This window comes from Haliotis rufescens, unplaced genomic scaffold (genome assembly GCF_023055435.1).
Source record: "Haliotis rufescens isolate VD_foot unplaced genomic scaffold, xgHalRufe1.0.p SCAF_25, whole genome shotgun sequence".
In the NCBI taxonomy this organism is placed as follows: Eukaryota; Metazoa; Mollusca; class Gastropoda; order Lepetellida; family Haliotidae; genus Haliotis; species Haliotis rufescens.
In genome coordinates this window covers 514,141-528,983 of record NW_025963946.1, presented here as the reverse complement: position 1 = coordinate 528,983, position 14,843 = coordinate 514,141, and the positions used below count along the sequence as shown (strand labels likewise).

General features: G+C 39.9%; 1 protein-coding gene across 8 annotated transcripts in view; it reads left to right on the top strand.

Annotated features, from left to right (window-relative positions):
- Positions 1–14,843, top strand: part of LOC124123712 (diacylglycerol kinase delta-like) — a 195,698-nt gene that overhangs the window by 94,118 nt on the left and 86,737 nt on the right. Inside the window, exon 1 of one of the 8 annotated variants that reach the window (XM_046486890.2) lies at positions 2,330–3,369. The exons of the other annotated variants lie outside the window; for them this stretch is intronic. The gene's annotated coding sequence lies outside the window, so the exon portion shown is untranslated. Of the gene's footprint in view, positions 1–2,329; positions 3,370–14,843 lie in introns of those variants that run through there. 8 annotated transcript variants of the gene reach the window in all.

Below are 14,843 nucleotides of genomic sequence, written 5' to 3'. Positions count from 1 at the left end.
TAGCAAGGTAAAGGAGTGGGGTGATGGGAAGATGGGTTTAGCAAGGTGAAGGAGTAGGGTGATGGGAAGATGGGTTTAGTAAGGTGAAGGAGTGGGAAGATGGGAAGATGGGTTTAGTAAGGTGAAGGAGTGGGAAGATGGGAAGATGGGTTTAGTAAGGTGAAGGAGTGGGGTGATGGGAAGATGGGTTTAGTAAGGTGAAGGAGTGGGAAGATGGGAGGATGGGTATAGCAAGGTGAAGGAGTGGTAAGATGGGAAGATGGGTTTAGTAAGGTGAAGGAGTGGGGTGATGGGAAGATGGGTTTAGCAAGGTGAAGGAGTAGGGTGATGGGAAGATGGGTTTAGCAAGGTGAAGGAGTGGGAAGATGGGTTTAGCAAGGTGAAGGAGTGGGAAGATGGGTTTAGCAAGGTAAAGGGAAGATGTGTTTAGCAAGGTGAAGGAGTGGGGTGATGGGAAGATGGGTTTAGCAAGGTGAAGGAGTAGGGTGATGGGAAGATGGGTTTAGTAAGGTGAAGGAGTGGGAAGATGGGAAGATGGGTTTAGTAAGGTGAAGGAGTGGGAAGATGGGAAGATGGGTTTAGTAAGGTGAAGGAGTGGGGTGATGGGAAGATGGGTTTAGCAAGGTGAAGGAGTAGGGTGATGGGAAGATGGGTTTAGTAAGGTGAAGGAGTGGGAAGATGGGAAGATGGGTTTAGTAAGGTGAAGGAGTGGGAAGATGGGAAGATGGGTTTAGTAAGGTGAAGGAGTGGGGTGATGGTAAGATGGGTTTAGTAAGGTGAAGGAGTGGGGTGATGGGAGGATGGGTATAGCAAGGTAAAGGAGTGGGAAGATGGGAGGATGGGTTTAGCAAGGTGAAGGAGTGGGGTGATGGGAAGATGGGTTTAGCTAGGGTGATGGGAAGATGGGTTTAGCAAGGTTAAGGAGTGGGGTGATGGGAAGATGGGTTTAGCAAGGTAAAGGAGTGGGGTGATGGGAAGATGGGTTTAGCAAGGGTGATGGGAAGATGGGTTTAGCAAGGGTGATGGGAAGATGGGTTTAGCAAGGGTGATAGGAAGATGGGATTAGCAAGGTAAATTTTTGGGTGATGGGAAGATGGGTTTAGCTAGGGTGATGGGAAGATGGGTTTAGCAAGGGTGATGGGAAGATGGGTTTAGCAAGGTGAAGGAGTGGGGTGATGGGAAGATGGGTTTAGCTAGGGTGATGGGAAGATGGGTTTAGCAAGGGTGATGGGAAGATGGGTTTAGCAAGGTGAAGGAGTGGGGTGATGGGAAGATGGGTTTAGTAAGGTAAAGGAGTGGGGTGATGGGAAGATGGGTATAGCAAGGTAAAGGAGTGGGGTGATGGGAAGATGGGTTTAGCAAGGTGAAGGAGTGGGGTGATGGGAGGATGGGTATAGCAAGGTAAAGGAGTGGGGTGATGGGAAGATGGGTTTAGCTAGGGTGATGGGAAGATGGGTTTAGTAAGGTAAAGAAGTGGGGTGATGGGAAGATGGGTTTAGCAAGGTGAAGGAGTGGGGTGATGGGAAGATGGGTTTAGCTAGGGTGATGGGAAGATGGGTTTAGCTAGGGTGATGGGAAGATGGGTTTAGTAAGGTAAAGGAGTGGGGTGATGGGAAAATGGGTTTAGCAAGGTGAAGGAGTGGGGTGATGGGAGGATGGGTATAGCAAGGTAAAGGAGTGGGGTGATGGGAGGATGGGTATAGCAAGGTGAAGGAGTGGGGTGATGGGAGGATGGGTTTAGTAAGGTAAAGGAGTGGGGTGATGGGAGGATGGGTTTAGCAAGGTGAAGGAGTGGGGTGATGGGAGGATGGGTTTAGTAAGGTGAAGGAGTGGGAAGATGGGAAGATGGGTTTAGTAAGGTGAAGGAGTGGGAAGATGGGAAGATGGGTTTAGTAAGGTGAAGGAGTGGGAAGATGGGAGGATGGGTTTAGTAAGGTGAAGGAGTGGGAAGATGGGAAGATGGGTTTAGTAAGGTGAAGGAGTGGGGTGATGGGAAGATGGGTTTAGCAAGGTGAAGGAGTGGGAAGATGGGAAGATGGGTTTAGTAAGGTGAAGGAGTGGGGTGATGGGAAGATGGGTTTAGTAAGGTAAAGGATTTGGGTGATGGGAAGATGGGTTTAGTAAGGTAAAGGAGTGGGGTGATGGGAAGATGGGTATAGCAAGGTAAAGGAGTGGGGTGATGGGAAGATGGGTTTAGCTAGGGTGATGGGAAGATGGGTTTAGTAAGGTAAAGGAGTGGGGTGATGGGAAGATGGGTTTAGCTAGGGTGATGGGAAGATGGGTATAGCAAGGTAAAGGAGTGGGGTGATGGGAAGATGGGTTTAGCTAGGGTGATGGGAAGATGGGTTTAGTAAGGTAAAGGAGTGGGGTGATGGGAAGATGGGTATAGCAAGGTAAAGGAGTGGAATCTTGACATGTATGTTGGAAACACTGAATGACAAAAACATTGCAGGAAGCTTGTTTCTCGATTCATGTGTAAACAGGAAACAGACACTGAAAGAAACAGAAAATTTAAACCTGAATCTGACAAAAATGTATTAAAAGATAAATGACTCACTCGCTCATCAGTGTCTTTCATCTATTTTAATTTCAACAAGAGAATGGACATACAAATTAATTAATTCTGTTTGTCCTAATGATTTTTGACAATTTCAACATTGTTTCTGATCAATTTTGCATCTCAAACTTCCTGACAACCACAACAATTGTGAAAATGATATAAATCCTATAAATCGTGTAAATGTTGAAATTATTATAAATTAATAAAAAGCATAATGCTTTGTAAACCACTCAATGTTAATCCAGTGTTCCAGATGGCTTTAGAGTCAGTGCTGCAGCTCATAGTTCCTGTTAAAATTAGCAGTGATCGTTTTGGGAATGATTAACCATCAAAAGCTGGGGTAGCGTGTTCAATCGGAGCTCATCCCCCACTCCCCATACTGGCGTGTGTACCTACGTACATACATGACGTTCTCAGCTCACTAGTGTTACTTCCCTCCTGACGTAGCAGCTGGACCTGGTATCACTGGCTCTCCCAGCACGCCGGTATAGCACAGCACCTCCCTGTGAATGGACTTACCTGCGTCGTTAGTGGACTATTTATAGATTCACAGGTGTAGGTGTGAATGGAAAACGTGTGACAGACTGGACTCAAATTGGCTAAAAACCTGACCTGGAGGAATGAGATAGATCAGATGTGGTGGACGGATTGTGTCCGAGGTTTACACATGGTCATCAGCGAGTTCTGTTGTGTCTCTACCATGTGAGACATGGGCTTCATCGCATTCCTCCTTGTCTGAGACGCTACAGTGTGCTTGAAGGATTCATCTTTTTGGATAAGAATTGATAACATGTAAAAATTGTGGACAGGTAAGAAGCTGCAGGTATAGCTGTTTTTTGGTTTGTTTTTTTATTTTATGGGATGTAGGAATTGAGTCTTATTTTAAGATATTAATTATGTTTGTATTGAAAAGGTTTGGTTTAATTTCATAATATTGTTTATTTGTATAAATATTTTGGTGTCCAAAAGTTGTATTTTCAAAATAAACATTCCTTATGCTTGTTGACAAGAATGTGGAATTTAAAAATTTAAAAAACTTTTGTCCACAAATGTTGATTCAATGTCATTGATTTTGGAATTTTATTTTGGAAAACCTTCTGATTCTGTTAAATTGTAACATGTGATATTTCCATTGAGACTAATTTGATTGCAGTGGACTTATTTTCTTTGACTCAAAACGGTTATTTGGTAAGATGATAGTTAAATTATGTTTATTTTTAGCCTTGAAATCTATTTTAAGAAAATTCTAAAATTTGTTGGACAAAAGATATTTTGATTAATTGATAAATAACCAGCAAAGGAAACAAAATGTGTCAACTGATAATATTTGGTGCACATAGCCAGACAATTGTTCTGCAAGTTATAATCTTGTACATCAGGTTTGATACTAGGTGTTGTGATAACCTACTTTACTGATCTGCCGAACCCCCAAACATGGATTGTTTCTTGGCCTCACTGGACTACTTACTATTCACAGATTCGCATCTAACAGATTCGCATCTAACAGGGTGGGGTTTTGTTCTCATGCAAATGATGCATAATAAAATATATGTAACATGCGTGTCACATCTCTCAAAAATGCCAGAAGGAAAATAGGAGAAAAAAAAATCACATTATTCTGACCCTTTATGATAAATACAGTGGGGTTTTTTCTTCCTTTTTTGACCCCTGAGAAAGAAAAAAAACCTGTCAACCAACTTTTGAGAAAAGAGGAAATCAAAGAAAAATATATAAACTTTTAAGGAAATGCCAATGAGGACAAAGAACTTTGTTTAATGTTGTCATGATTCTGATATGCATTTTATTGAAGAAACATTTTTAGAAGATTATTTGACTAATGAATGATATTCTAGGGAGTGTACTATATGATTGCATTATTGGATGAAATTAGGTTGATGCATGTCATAACCAGATGTGTCTGTGATGATTGATGGCAATGTACAATGTGTGATGAATTACTGCAGGTCATATTTACATTACCAGTGTCAAGTTGTACGCATGACTAAGTTTTCTCCTCCGCCATTTACATTGATCAACATATCAGTTTGTTATATGACTCACAATACGTCCAATATCTATTTCTTATGCAGCCTTGATCACTCTTGCTGATTCGTTCTCTATTAAGAGATTTAAAAAAAATAATTTTATAGCATATTTTTATGGATAAGGACAAATTTGAAAATGTTGAGGAAACGTTACAAAACCAGAGGAAAAGTAACTTTTCAAAACCTGTTTGTGTTTTTATCAAAATAAAATTTACAAATACATGAATGAAGGTTTAGACGTTTCTTCTATGAAGCTACTACTGGTTCATTACTTGTCTCAGATGTATCTGCCCAAAAGAAGCCTCAAGTTTCTCCTTTTAAAATAGGTAGATGACAGTTTCAATATGAAATTCTTTGAACTGTAGCATTCAACAACAAACAGACAAACTCTTGTGAGGATGGCATATGCCATGATGTATAATTCTTTTTATTTTATTTTTTTTTGTTTAATGCCTCAAAATGACAATTAGGGTTTCTGGGGATTGATCTAGGTTTTCTAACTAAGTGCCCTTGGCAGGCAAGTTATGGAAAAAAATTGTTATGGGATTTAAAAATGAGTATTTATTGTCCTATATTCAGGTATTTTAACCTTGCATGTTGACACTGCATGAAATGAAATAATGTTAAACCAAGCATGAAATGATGTTGATCTTTACTGTTATCTGTGAGATACACGTGACTTCTACTACAAAGACAACATTATTATTGTATAAAGATTACTGTACAAGCAAGTGTGTTAGATTGGAAATTGGCCCAGATGACACACCGATGGTATCTTGAGTCAGGCTGTATGTTCAGTTACATATTTGATAACAAGAGGTATGTGCACACACCGCAGCACTCTCAACCAGACTCACATCTAACTGTCATTCCCCTAGCAACCTACCTCCCCCCTACGTCACATCACTTACCAAGTATATGTTACCCTGGCGACATCGAATGCGATCACTCGCTGGGCGCCGCCATCTTGAAAGGAGTCTCGCTCTCGCGAGATCTCGTTATATTTATGAACTAAGTTTTAACCGTATCATACTGATTTTATGAATCCTTGTATTTCCGGAGCATGAGCGAGGGTTATACGCAATTTCTTACACAAGTTTATTATTTCTTTAACCTTTGACCTTCTTGGTCTCACAAGTCCACGTTTTTCGAATGTGAAAAAAGGGTTCAGCTATGACGTTGTTTCTAGTGTGACGTCATTCCGACCCTACGTTACAATAAAATTTGAATTATGTCGGCAGTGCCATCCAGTTTACGTAAACAATCCCTGGTGTGCAAAGTGATATTTGCACTGTGCCAATACGATGTTTATGAACACAGTTATCTCTAACCTTATGGGTAATAAATATAACTATTATATCATGAAGTAGGAATACACAAGGTAGGATAAGGCCAGTTTCTGGACCTGGGATCTGCTTAATATAAGAGTTAGCAATACATTTAGAATGGGATATGCCACTTGTCAGCTATGATCATATGAATGAGAATGACTTTGGTCATGATTGTATGTTTGGGAAGTATGACAACACTAAATGGCATAGGTAAGGATAAAATGGGTAAAAAAGGTTGATTTTTAGAGGTTTTCATGATTAATTTTCTTGTGTTAAAACATGAGCAAGTAATTGACACAAGCTTACTGTCATCATGTTCAGAAAATCATTACACATGGTCAAATATTCATCTTGGGTCATGGACTTGGTCAAACTTAGATTTTCAATTCATTTTTTTTCCACTCATGTTAGACATAGATGTGTATTTGACCAACTTGCAATTGTAAGAAAGAAAAAAGGCTGTCAGCTAAATGAACGTGTGTGATAATTTCTGTAACCAATAATTCAAGTTTTCTGCAATTTAAAAATTTGACATTTCAATTAGACCCAAAAGAACTTTTATCCTATATCTCTCTTTTTATTTCCAATTTGGACGTTTTTGCTGACATTTGCTGCAGATTTGGAACCAAATATTGGCTTAGAGCAGGCCTCTTGATCAATCCCTGGTTTCATGAGAGCTCCTCTGTGCAATACATGAATGGAAGTTTTGTTGTCAGGTAATGCTTATTGTCAGATGAATGTGTGAAAAGTTGACGAGGTGGTAATTGATACCACACAACTTGTGACATGGGTTGTGATGATTTTATCATTGGTCGACAATTTGTTTGCTGCTTGCCTGGTCGCAGGTGGCTTTTATTATGTCTGTAAACAGAACATGTTTTCATTGAATGGTGATTGTGAAGCAATTTACTGTTGAAATGGGCTCTTTACATCCATCAGAGCACTACTCCAGACTATTTTGATGTTTTTCTTCACCTGGTACACAGATGAAACAGCCTTTACCTTGCACACTTGACCTTGTACACTTGACCTTGCACACTTGACCTTGTGCACTTGACCTTGCACACTTGACCTTGCACACTTGACCCTGCACACTTGACCTTGCACACTTGGCCCGAGTCAATGTACCGAGATGAGCCTTTGAAATGTCTGAAAGGAAAGTATTCAATACTGTAAATCTTGAAATTAATACGACTGCTGACCCCTAGTCAAAAATGCGACTCAATATCAATGCGACTACCCCCAGCCCATCCCCAGTGGAATGATACATATCCTATCTTAATCCAATAAAACAGCAAATCATGCAGCTTATTAGCACTGAGTTAAACACTTCTGTAATAACAATCAACAGTGTTTTCCTAAAAACAACACACAGTTTATATGTTTACTCTGCTGACTGGCATTAAGAAAGTTTAAAGGCAATAAAATAAGTGAACCAACAACAGTTCACTGATTGGATTTGTCAATGATGCCTAGTTTGACACGAATGGGTAGAACTCTTGACCCCATCAGTGATAACTCACCGGATGCCCGTTGTGTAATTCCTATTCTTTAAATGACATTGTTATATACTTGTTACAACTGCTGCTCAGTAAACCGTGTTTGTGTTTATATTCAGTTGGTATTTCCGCTATCCAAAGTGTGCAGTGAGGCCGTCTTATTGTTAATAGTCATTTTGGAGACATAAATGCGAAGAAAGACCACTCGCATTTTTCGCATTTAATTTATGCTCACGATAATTTTAAGATTTACAGTATGTTGCAAGTATGTTGGAAAAAGTTCTAATGTTTGGGGGGGGGGGGGGGGTTGGTGGGTGCACACCCTCCTTTCTTTCAGACACCATATCATGAAGGGGATGGACGTACACCTTATCCCCACGGCACAAGAGAACAAGACGCATAGTAGCTTGTAGGTCACCCCCCCTGATTTCAGAAGCCTGGATCCTTCTCTGTTTACTAATTCCTCCATCAAAATTTGGTCTATAGAAAACATGATATTTGAGTTTTGAGACAGCCTGTCCATATCATGCATAATGCATAAGAAAGTAGCATGACACACACACAGTTCATTCAGGTTGCCTCATAATCAGTAAGTGCTGAATAATGGAATAATGTTTGACTATTGATGAAGTTTCTGTGAATGATGAATGGCAATGTCATTGTGTGAATTGTTGAATGAATGTCTTTTTCATAATGATTGAGATTAATCAAATGGTTGGGCCCTGTCAGGGCTGTAAGAGATAGGAACCTGCTCTTGGTTGCTGGTTTAGAGGTATAGTAGGCTGGTATATGTAGTGGTAGAGGTATAGTAGGCTGGTATATGTAGTGGTAGAGGTATAGTAGGCTGGTATATGTATTGGTAGAGGTATACTAGGCTGGTATATGTAGTGGTAGAGGTATACTAGGCTGGTATATATAGTGGTAGAGGTATACTAGGCTGGTATATGTAGTGGTAGAGGTATACTAGGCTCGTATATGTAGAGGTATAGTAGGCTCGTATATGTAGTGGTAGAGGTATACTAGGCTGGTATATGTAGTGGTAGAGGTATACTAGGCTCGTATATGTAGAGGTATAGTAGGCTCTTATATGTAGTGGTAGATGTATACTAGGCTGGTATATGTAGTTGGGTTTAGAGGTATAGTGGGCTGGTATATATGTGGAAGGTTTTAGAGGTATCACAGGCCGGAAAATCGAGAGGGCTTTTAGAAATATAGTAGGCTGGTGTGTCACTCACTCACTTACTCTCTTACTTCGTCTTTATTCGTAGAAGATGTCAATGGAATTAGGAATCTTCCTACCCAGTCTATTACCTAAACGGCTGGAACACAGGTGATTGACAGAGCGGTTTGTGTTTATCAGATCGGGCAGCTTAACTAAATTAGGTTGTCCCCATAGAATGTGCGTAGGGGTAAGCTTGGTTTTGTAACAATTTCCTTGTAATTACTGTTTGATAACTTATTCAGTAGTCTCTCCAGATTTGAGAGTGACAGTGAACGTTCTCTTGTGGACCACAGTTTAACAGGTGTTGTAGGCATGAATATCCTGTCAATGAGTGATGAGACCCAGTTTGTGACAGATACAAATGCTATTCATGGAGACAAGCATGTTCATATCAGCTCATTGTTTGGTATCTACAGTCAGAATTTGCTCACCAGTATGCTCTGGCTTGTCATCTGAGCTTGACCGCCTCCATGGTCTAGAGGTAGAGTGTCCGCCTGGAGAGTGGAAGGTCCAGGGTTCGATTCCCGGCCATGTCATACCAAAAGACTTTAAAAGATGGTACTTGTTACCCTGTCTGGCGCTCGGCATTAAGGGGCTAAAACAAGGACTGGTAGGCTAGGAGTCAGTATACTGTGTCTGAGTGGGGTATTCATGTTAAACTGTGGCATGGTATCTCAGTGAGCTAGCACTATAAATCAGCATCAGTCCGGACATGTACAAGCAGCCACGCACACGCACACGCACACGCACAAGCACACACACGCACATCGCTATATAAGTGCAATAATCTTGGCCGCGACGTAAAACCCAATTTCACCTCCCCTGTCATCTGAGCTGACCACAATGAGAATTATGTGGTCAAAATGTGGCTGATTAAGTCCTTGTGCTCTGACAAAGCTGATCGGTGCTCATGCTGTCAACCACTGTGTACCTGGTTAGGAACAGATTCCATTATTTTGTCCGGTGTGATAAGGCATGAAAGTAGCTAAGTGCGTCAACAGCCATCTTTGTACACTGGGACTCGCCATATTCCTGCAGTATGTCTGGTGGCGGTTGTCTTGGCTGGCTGATGGTATGTGTGTAGTGTTCACTGCACAACAGGGGCACGGGTGGCCCAGTCGTCTAAGGCGTCGTGATTCTCTTTGCGGAGTTGCATCCTTTGGGCACGCCAGAAACCTATGATTGTGGGTTCGAATCCCGGTTTGCCCCGATTATGTTTCTAGGTTTGTCAGCACCATAACCGTGCGCGTGGGTTTCACCGAAGTGGTAAAAGTCTGAGACCCGCATCACTTCGGGCTTTCCTACCACATTAAGCTGACACACCGTGATATAACTGGAATACTGTTAAAAGCGGTGTTTAACCCAACTCACTCACTCACTGCACAACTTGAAAAGTCGTTCAGGGAATCCTTCAGCGATATGTTGTAAATCAGTCTATCGCCAGTAAGAATCTGTGAGGCCGAGAATGATATGATTAATAGTCAAAACATCAAAGATTATGAAGACATTAAAAAGGGCACTAACTATCCTTTAACTAATTTTGCATCAGGGATAGAAGTTGGCACTAATCCTTTAGTCCTTAACTGCCCAGTAGTTAAGGTATCATAAGGACTTGTAGAAATTAGCCATTTTAAGGGGTTTGCAATATGTAAGCCTAATGAGGACTATGGACTGATACTGTAGTTTCTATTGCGGCGTATATTGTTGACACGTGAAGTATCGTGAGGCTGTGTTCTTTGACCATGTGACGTCATCAATGAAATGTCACTGCACGTTAGCAATTGAGGGAAATGTGTAAATGTGTTTTTATCCATTTGCTGACATACTTGCACACAAGTTGGGAACTGTGGTTTTTTTCTGATAGATAAATGTTTATGTATAAACTGTCCAGTTGACATCTGAAGACAAAATGAATTGAGTTAACTGTGGTCTTGATAGAGATGATTTGAAGTTCATCTTTGAAGTACATCTTAATGCTGTAATAACATAGCGTTAACATTTCATGCCCTCGATTTGTAGGTTTTGTTTCTGTAACTACGTGGCCTTAATCTGCAATAAACCAACATGGCCACATACAGGCTATAACAAAAACCAACCTCTACACTTCCATTAGCTACAAGGCGTCCACAAAATAATCCTTATTATGGGTGGGGGTGGGGGGTGGGGGGTGGGGGTGGGATGTGTGGATTATTTATTTGGATTGGGAAATGCTGTGATGGAGGAGGTGCAAAGATGATTATCAGGTGTTAGGGTTATAATTAGTGTTGTTAGTATAGTGGTAGATGATTGTCAGGTGTTAAGGTTATAATTAGTATTATTAGTATAGTGGTAGATGATTATCAGGTGTTAGGGTTATAATTAGTATTATTAGTATAGTGGTAGATGATTATCAGGTGTTAGGGTTATAATTAGTATTATTAGTGTAATAGTCAGGCTCGGTCGAAAACGATCAAGACCTTCGGTTTTCGTCCACGTTCCCGCGATCGTTTGAAGTTTTAATAGTTATTAAATATATGATTATTTATTATTACATACACGTCTTGTGTGTAAAAACTATGTATATTGTACATATTAGATCAATTAAATGTTTCATAGTAATATTTAACAGTTAAAGTTAGCTCCAGTGATCGGCTCAAATAGTCCCGCGATCTACTGGTGCTTACGTCATCAAAAGTTGGGTAGTTTATTCCGGAATTGTTTCATGCTCTAAATCCACTAAAGTAAATATATTTATTCCAAAATACTTACGTAAACACCTTCCTGGACATGTTATTGAGTAGATTACATCCATCCTAGATAATGTCACGTCGTATATTTGGTGTTTAATCGCATTCTTTTGGCGTCTTCTGCTACATGCATTTCCGGAAGTGACGTCACCATGAATATAATCTCGTTCCAAATCAGTTGCAGAAATAACAGACTCAACGTAAGTTGTAGTTTTTGGCCCAGCGAGTTTTTAGAAATTTTATAATGATTCCATAGACTTGTTTACAGTTTTTTAATAACAATTACCGTGCAGCATTATTGGCTCTGCCTTTGCGCATAGTAATTATTCTTTTTCGAGTAGATAAAATGGAATTTGTAGAAATTAATTATCTAGAATCTAACTGTCAAAACTGACAAGCGTTAAAAATAGAGTACGACTTGCAGTTAGTTCATGTACATATTGAAATTGTAACTGTCATTATTAATAAGAACAACAACAAGTAAAGATTTCAATTGATTTTTATTATTTGTTATAGTTTTCTTTTACATCCGTTTTAACAATATCTCTTGGAAACTGACGGTTGGGATGGGACTGAAAACATCCTGACAACCACGTTTTCCCCACCCCCAACCCGTTACAATTAGTATAGTGGTAGATGATTATCAGGTGTTAGGGTTATAATTAGTATTATTAGTATAGTGGTAGATGATTATCAGGTGTTAGGGTTATAACTAGTATTATTAGTATAGTGGTAGATGATTATCAGGTGTTAGGGTTATAATTAGTATTATAAGTATAGTGGTAGAAGTGGGTGTGTGTCTGTCTGTCTGTATGTGTCTGTGGGCGTTGTGTGCAAGCGTGTATACATGTGTGTGTACGTGTGTCTGTATGTGTGTGTGTGCGTTGTGTGCATGCATGCATACATGTGAGTGTGTGTGTTTGTGTGTACATGCATGTGTGTCAGTATGTGCATGTGTGTGTGGGAAAGCGGGGCGTGGGCTTGGCTCTTTGAGATTTAGTGATACAACGTCTGAAGCCAGGTACCGCCTACATATTACATCTTTAGCATTCAGCTCATCACAAGGACACTTTGCCCTTCATCCACAATTTCAAACTCTTCAAACCATATTTAGAATGTTGTCTACTGATTATTAATGTATTATTTAATAATGCAATAATTTCAGGCGTCAGTTTCCTCTTGGGCGCCACAAATGGTTCTAATCTAACTTGATGTAACTTGGAACTGCAGTGAATATTGACAACTCATGCTTGGTGTGTGTGTGTGTATATATATTTAAATATAACACACATATAAACTATATACTCAGTATTTGTATACAATCTCAAGTAGTTGTTTTGTCTGCTGATCTCACTGACCACTGGCTATGAAATTGGTGAAGACACTTCAGCACTGGACACATGTGAACTGTACTGGTCGGATGCTGATATGACTTCAGAGGGAAGAGAAGATGCTGTAGCTGGTGATTTAATTGGCCTTCACTGTTATAGCACTGTTGACATTTTAAAGCAAGGTAGGGTTTCAGATGCTGGCAAGTGACAAAGAAAATGTTGAAAATGAGTTGCCATGGCAACTGTTTTGAATTACAAAGATATTAAAAGCTTGTTGGGTATTTGTCAAGTGAGATGGAAAGGTATCCTCTGTTGAAGCAAGCAGCCATATTTTGGCGGTTCATTGTCAGGTAGGGTTGGCATGTCGTAATTCCGGGCGAAACTTGTGAAAGAAGTTTGGAATTGATTAATTTTCTTTGTAAATTGTATTCGGTTGGAGCATTGACTGTCGGAATAGAAAAAAACCCATGCCATGACAGATAGCATCATGTTGAATAGTTCATTTATCTATACTTTGAGCATTTATATTACTGTGAACTTTGAATGTGGAATTTTGTGAATTTGATTTGTCTGTTTGTTGTTTAACGCCGCACTCAGCAATATTCCAGCTATATGACAGCAGTCTGTAAATAATTGAGTGTGGAAAAGACAATTCAGTGATTGATATCATGAGCATTGATCCACGCAATTCGGATACGATGACATGCATCAACCAAGTCAGCGAGCCTGAACACTCGATCCCAACACAAGCATTGTTGCCATTTACAGCAAGCATAGGTTGCTGAAGACCTATTCTAAACCTGATCTTCACGGATCTTTGAAATATAACATCTGTCACTTGTAACAGTCTGAATCAAATAGAATCCATACTCCGGACATACTGTATGTGTTTGTTGTAGACTCTTATTTCACTGGTTTTAGACCCATGAAGATCTGGGGTAGAACAGGTCTTCAGCAACCCATGCTTGCTGTAAAAGGCGACTAACAGGATTGGAGGGTCAGGCTCGCTGACTTGGTTGATGCAAGCATCGATCCCAATTGTGTGGATCGATGTTCATGATGTCAATCACTGGATTGTGTGGTCCAGACTCGATTATTTACAGACCGCCGTCATATAGCTTGAATACTGCTGAGTGTGGCGTTGAACAATAAACAAACAAACAAACAAACAAACAAACAAACACCAGTTTTAGGCTGATCTTCTAATAAATGCTTTGTTGACTGCTTGTCGCCTGAAGTTTTGTCTGTTATTGTATGTGTGTTAGGCAAACAATGATGTAAGTATGTTGCCATCCAGTGATTAATGCTGTGAAATGAACATTTGAAGACATCAGTCCAAGAGCAAACTTCAGTGTTCCACAGTCTGAACCTGTATCTTGGATTGTTTATTCTTTGTACACATATTTAGTTATAGATGAGCTTCAGCTGGTATTTCTCACTGGAAGCTTCGAACAAGGGTGTAAATCGCAGAATAAGGTTTATAGGCTTTATAAGGTAAATTATTCTACACATGTGAAAACTGGGTTGGAATAGGTCTTCAGCATTTCATGCTTGTCGTTAGAGGCGATTTATGGAATCTGATGGTCAGGCACGCTGATTTTGTTGATGCATGCCATTGTATCCCAATTGCGTAGATTGATGCTCATGATATCTATCACTGGATTTTCTGGTCCAGACTCGATTATTAATTAATTACAGACCGCCATCATATAACTGGAATATTGCTGAGTGTGGCGTTCGGCAACAAACAAACCAAACATTATTCTAGATTGTGTTCCTTTGTCGAACTAAACATTTCTGTGGTTGCGATTATTGCACAACCAACTTAAGCATGCAGTTATGCTACAGAAGAATCATGAAAATGCCCCAAAATGTAGTATAATTTTCAATTTAAGATTTGTGTTGTATATGGTTTTACCCTCTTCACTATTCAGTTATCTTTAATGGAACATTAACATTAAATTAATTTCATAAGACTATGTTTGACTTTGTCAAGCCTGATGCGTATTATTAGTACAACGAGGAGAACGGTTAACCTTTTCAATTTCAGTAGGGATGAAACAACAGTTATATCTGGGCAAGTTAAGGAATGTCCCCCACCACACCAAGACAGTATAAACAAGCTGTTG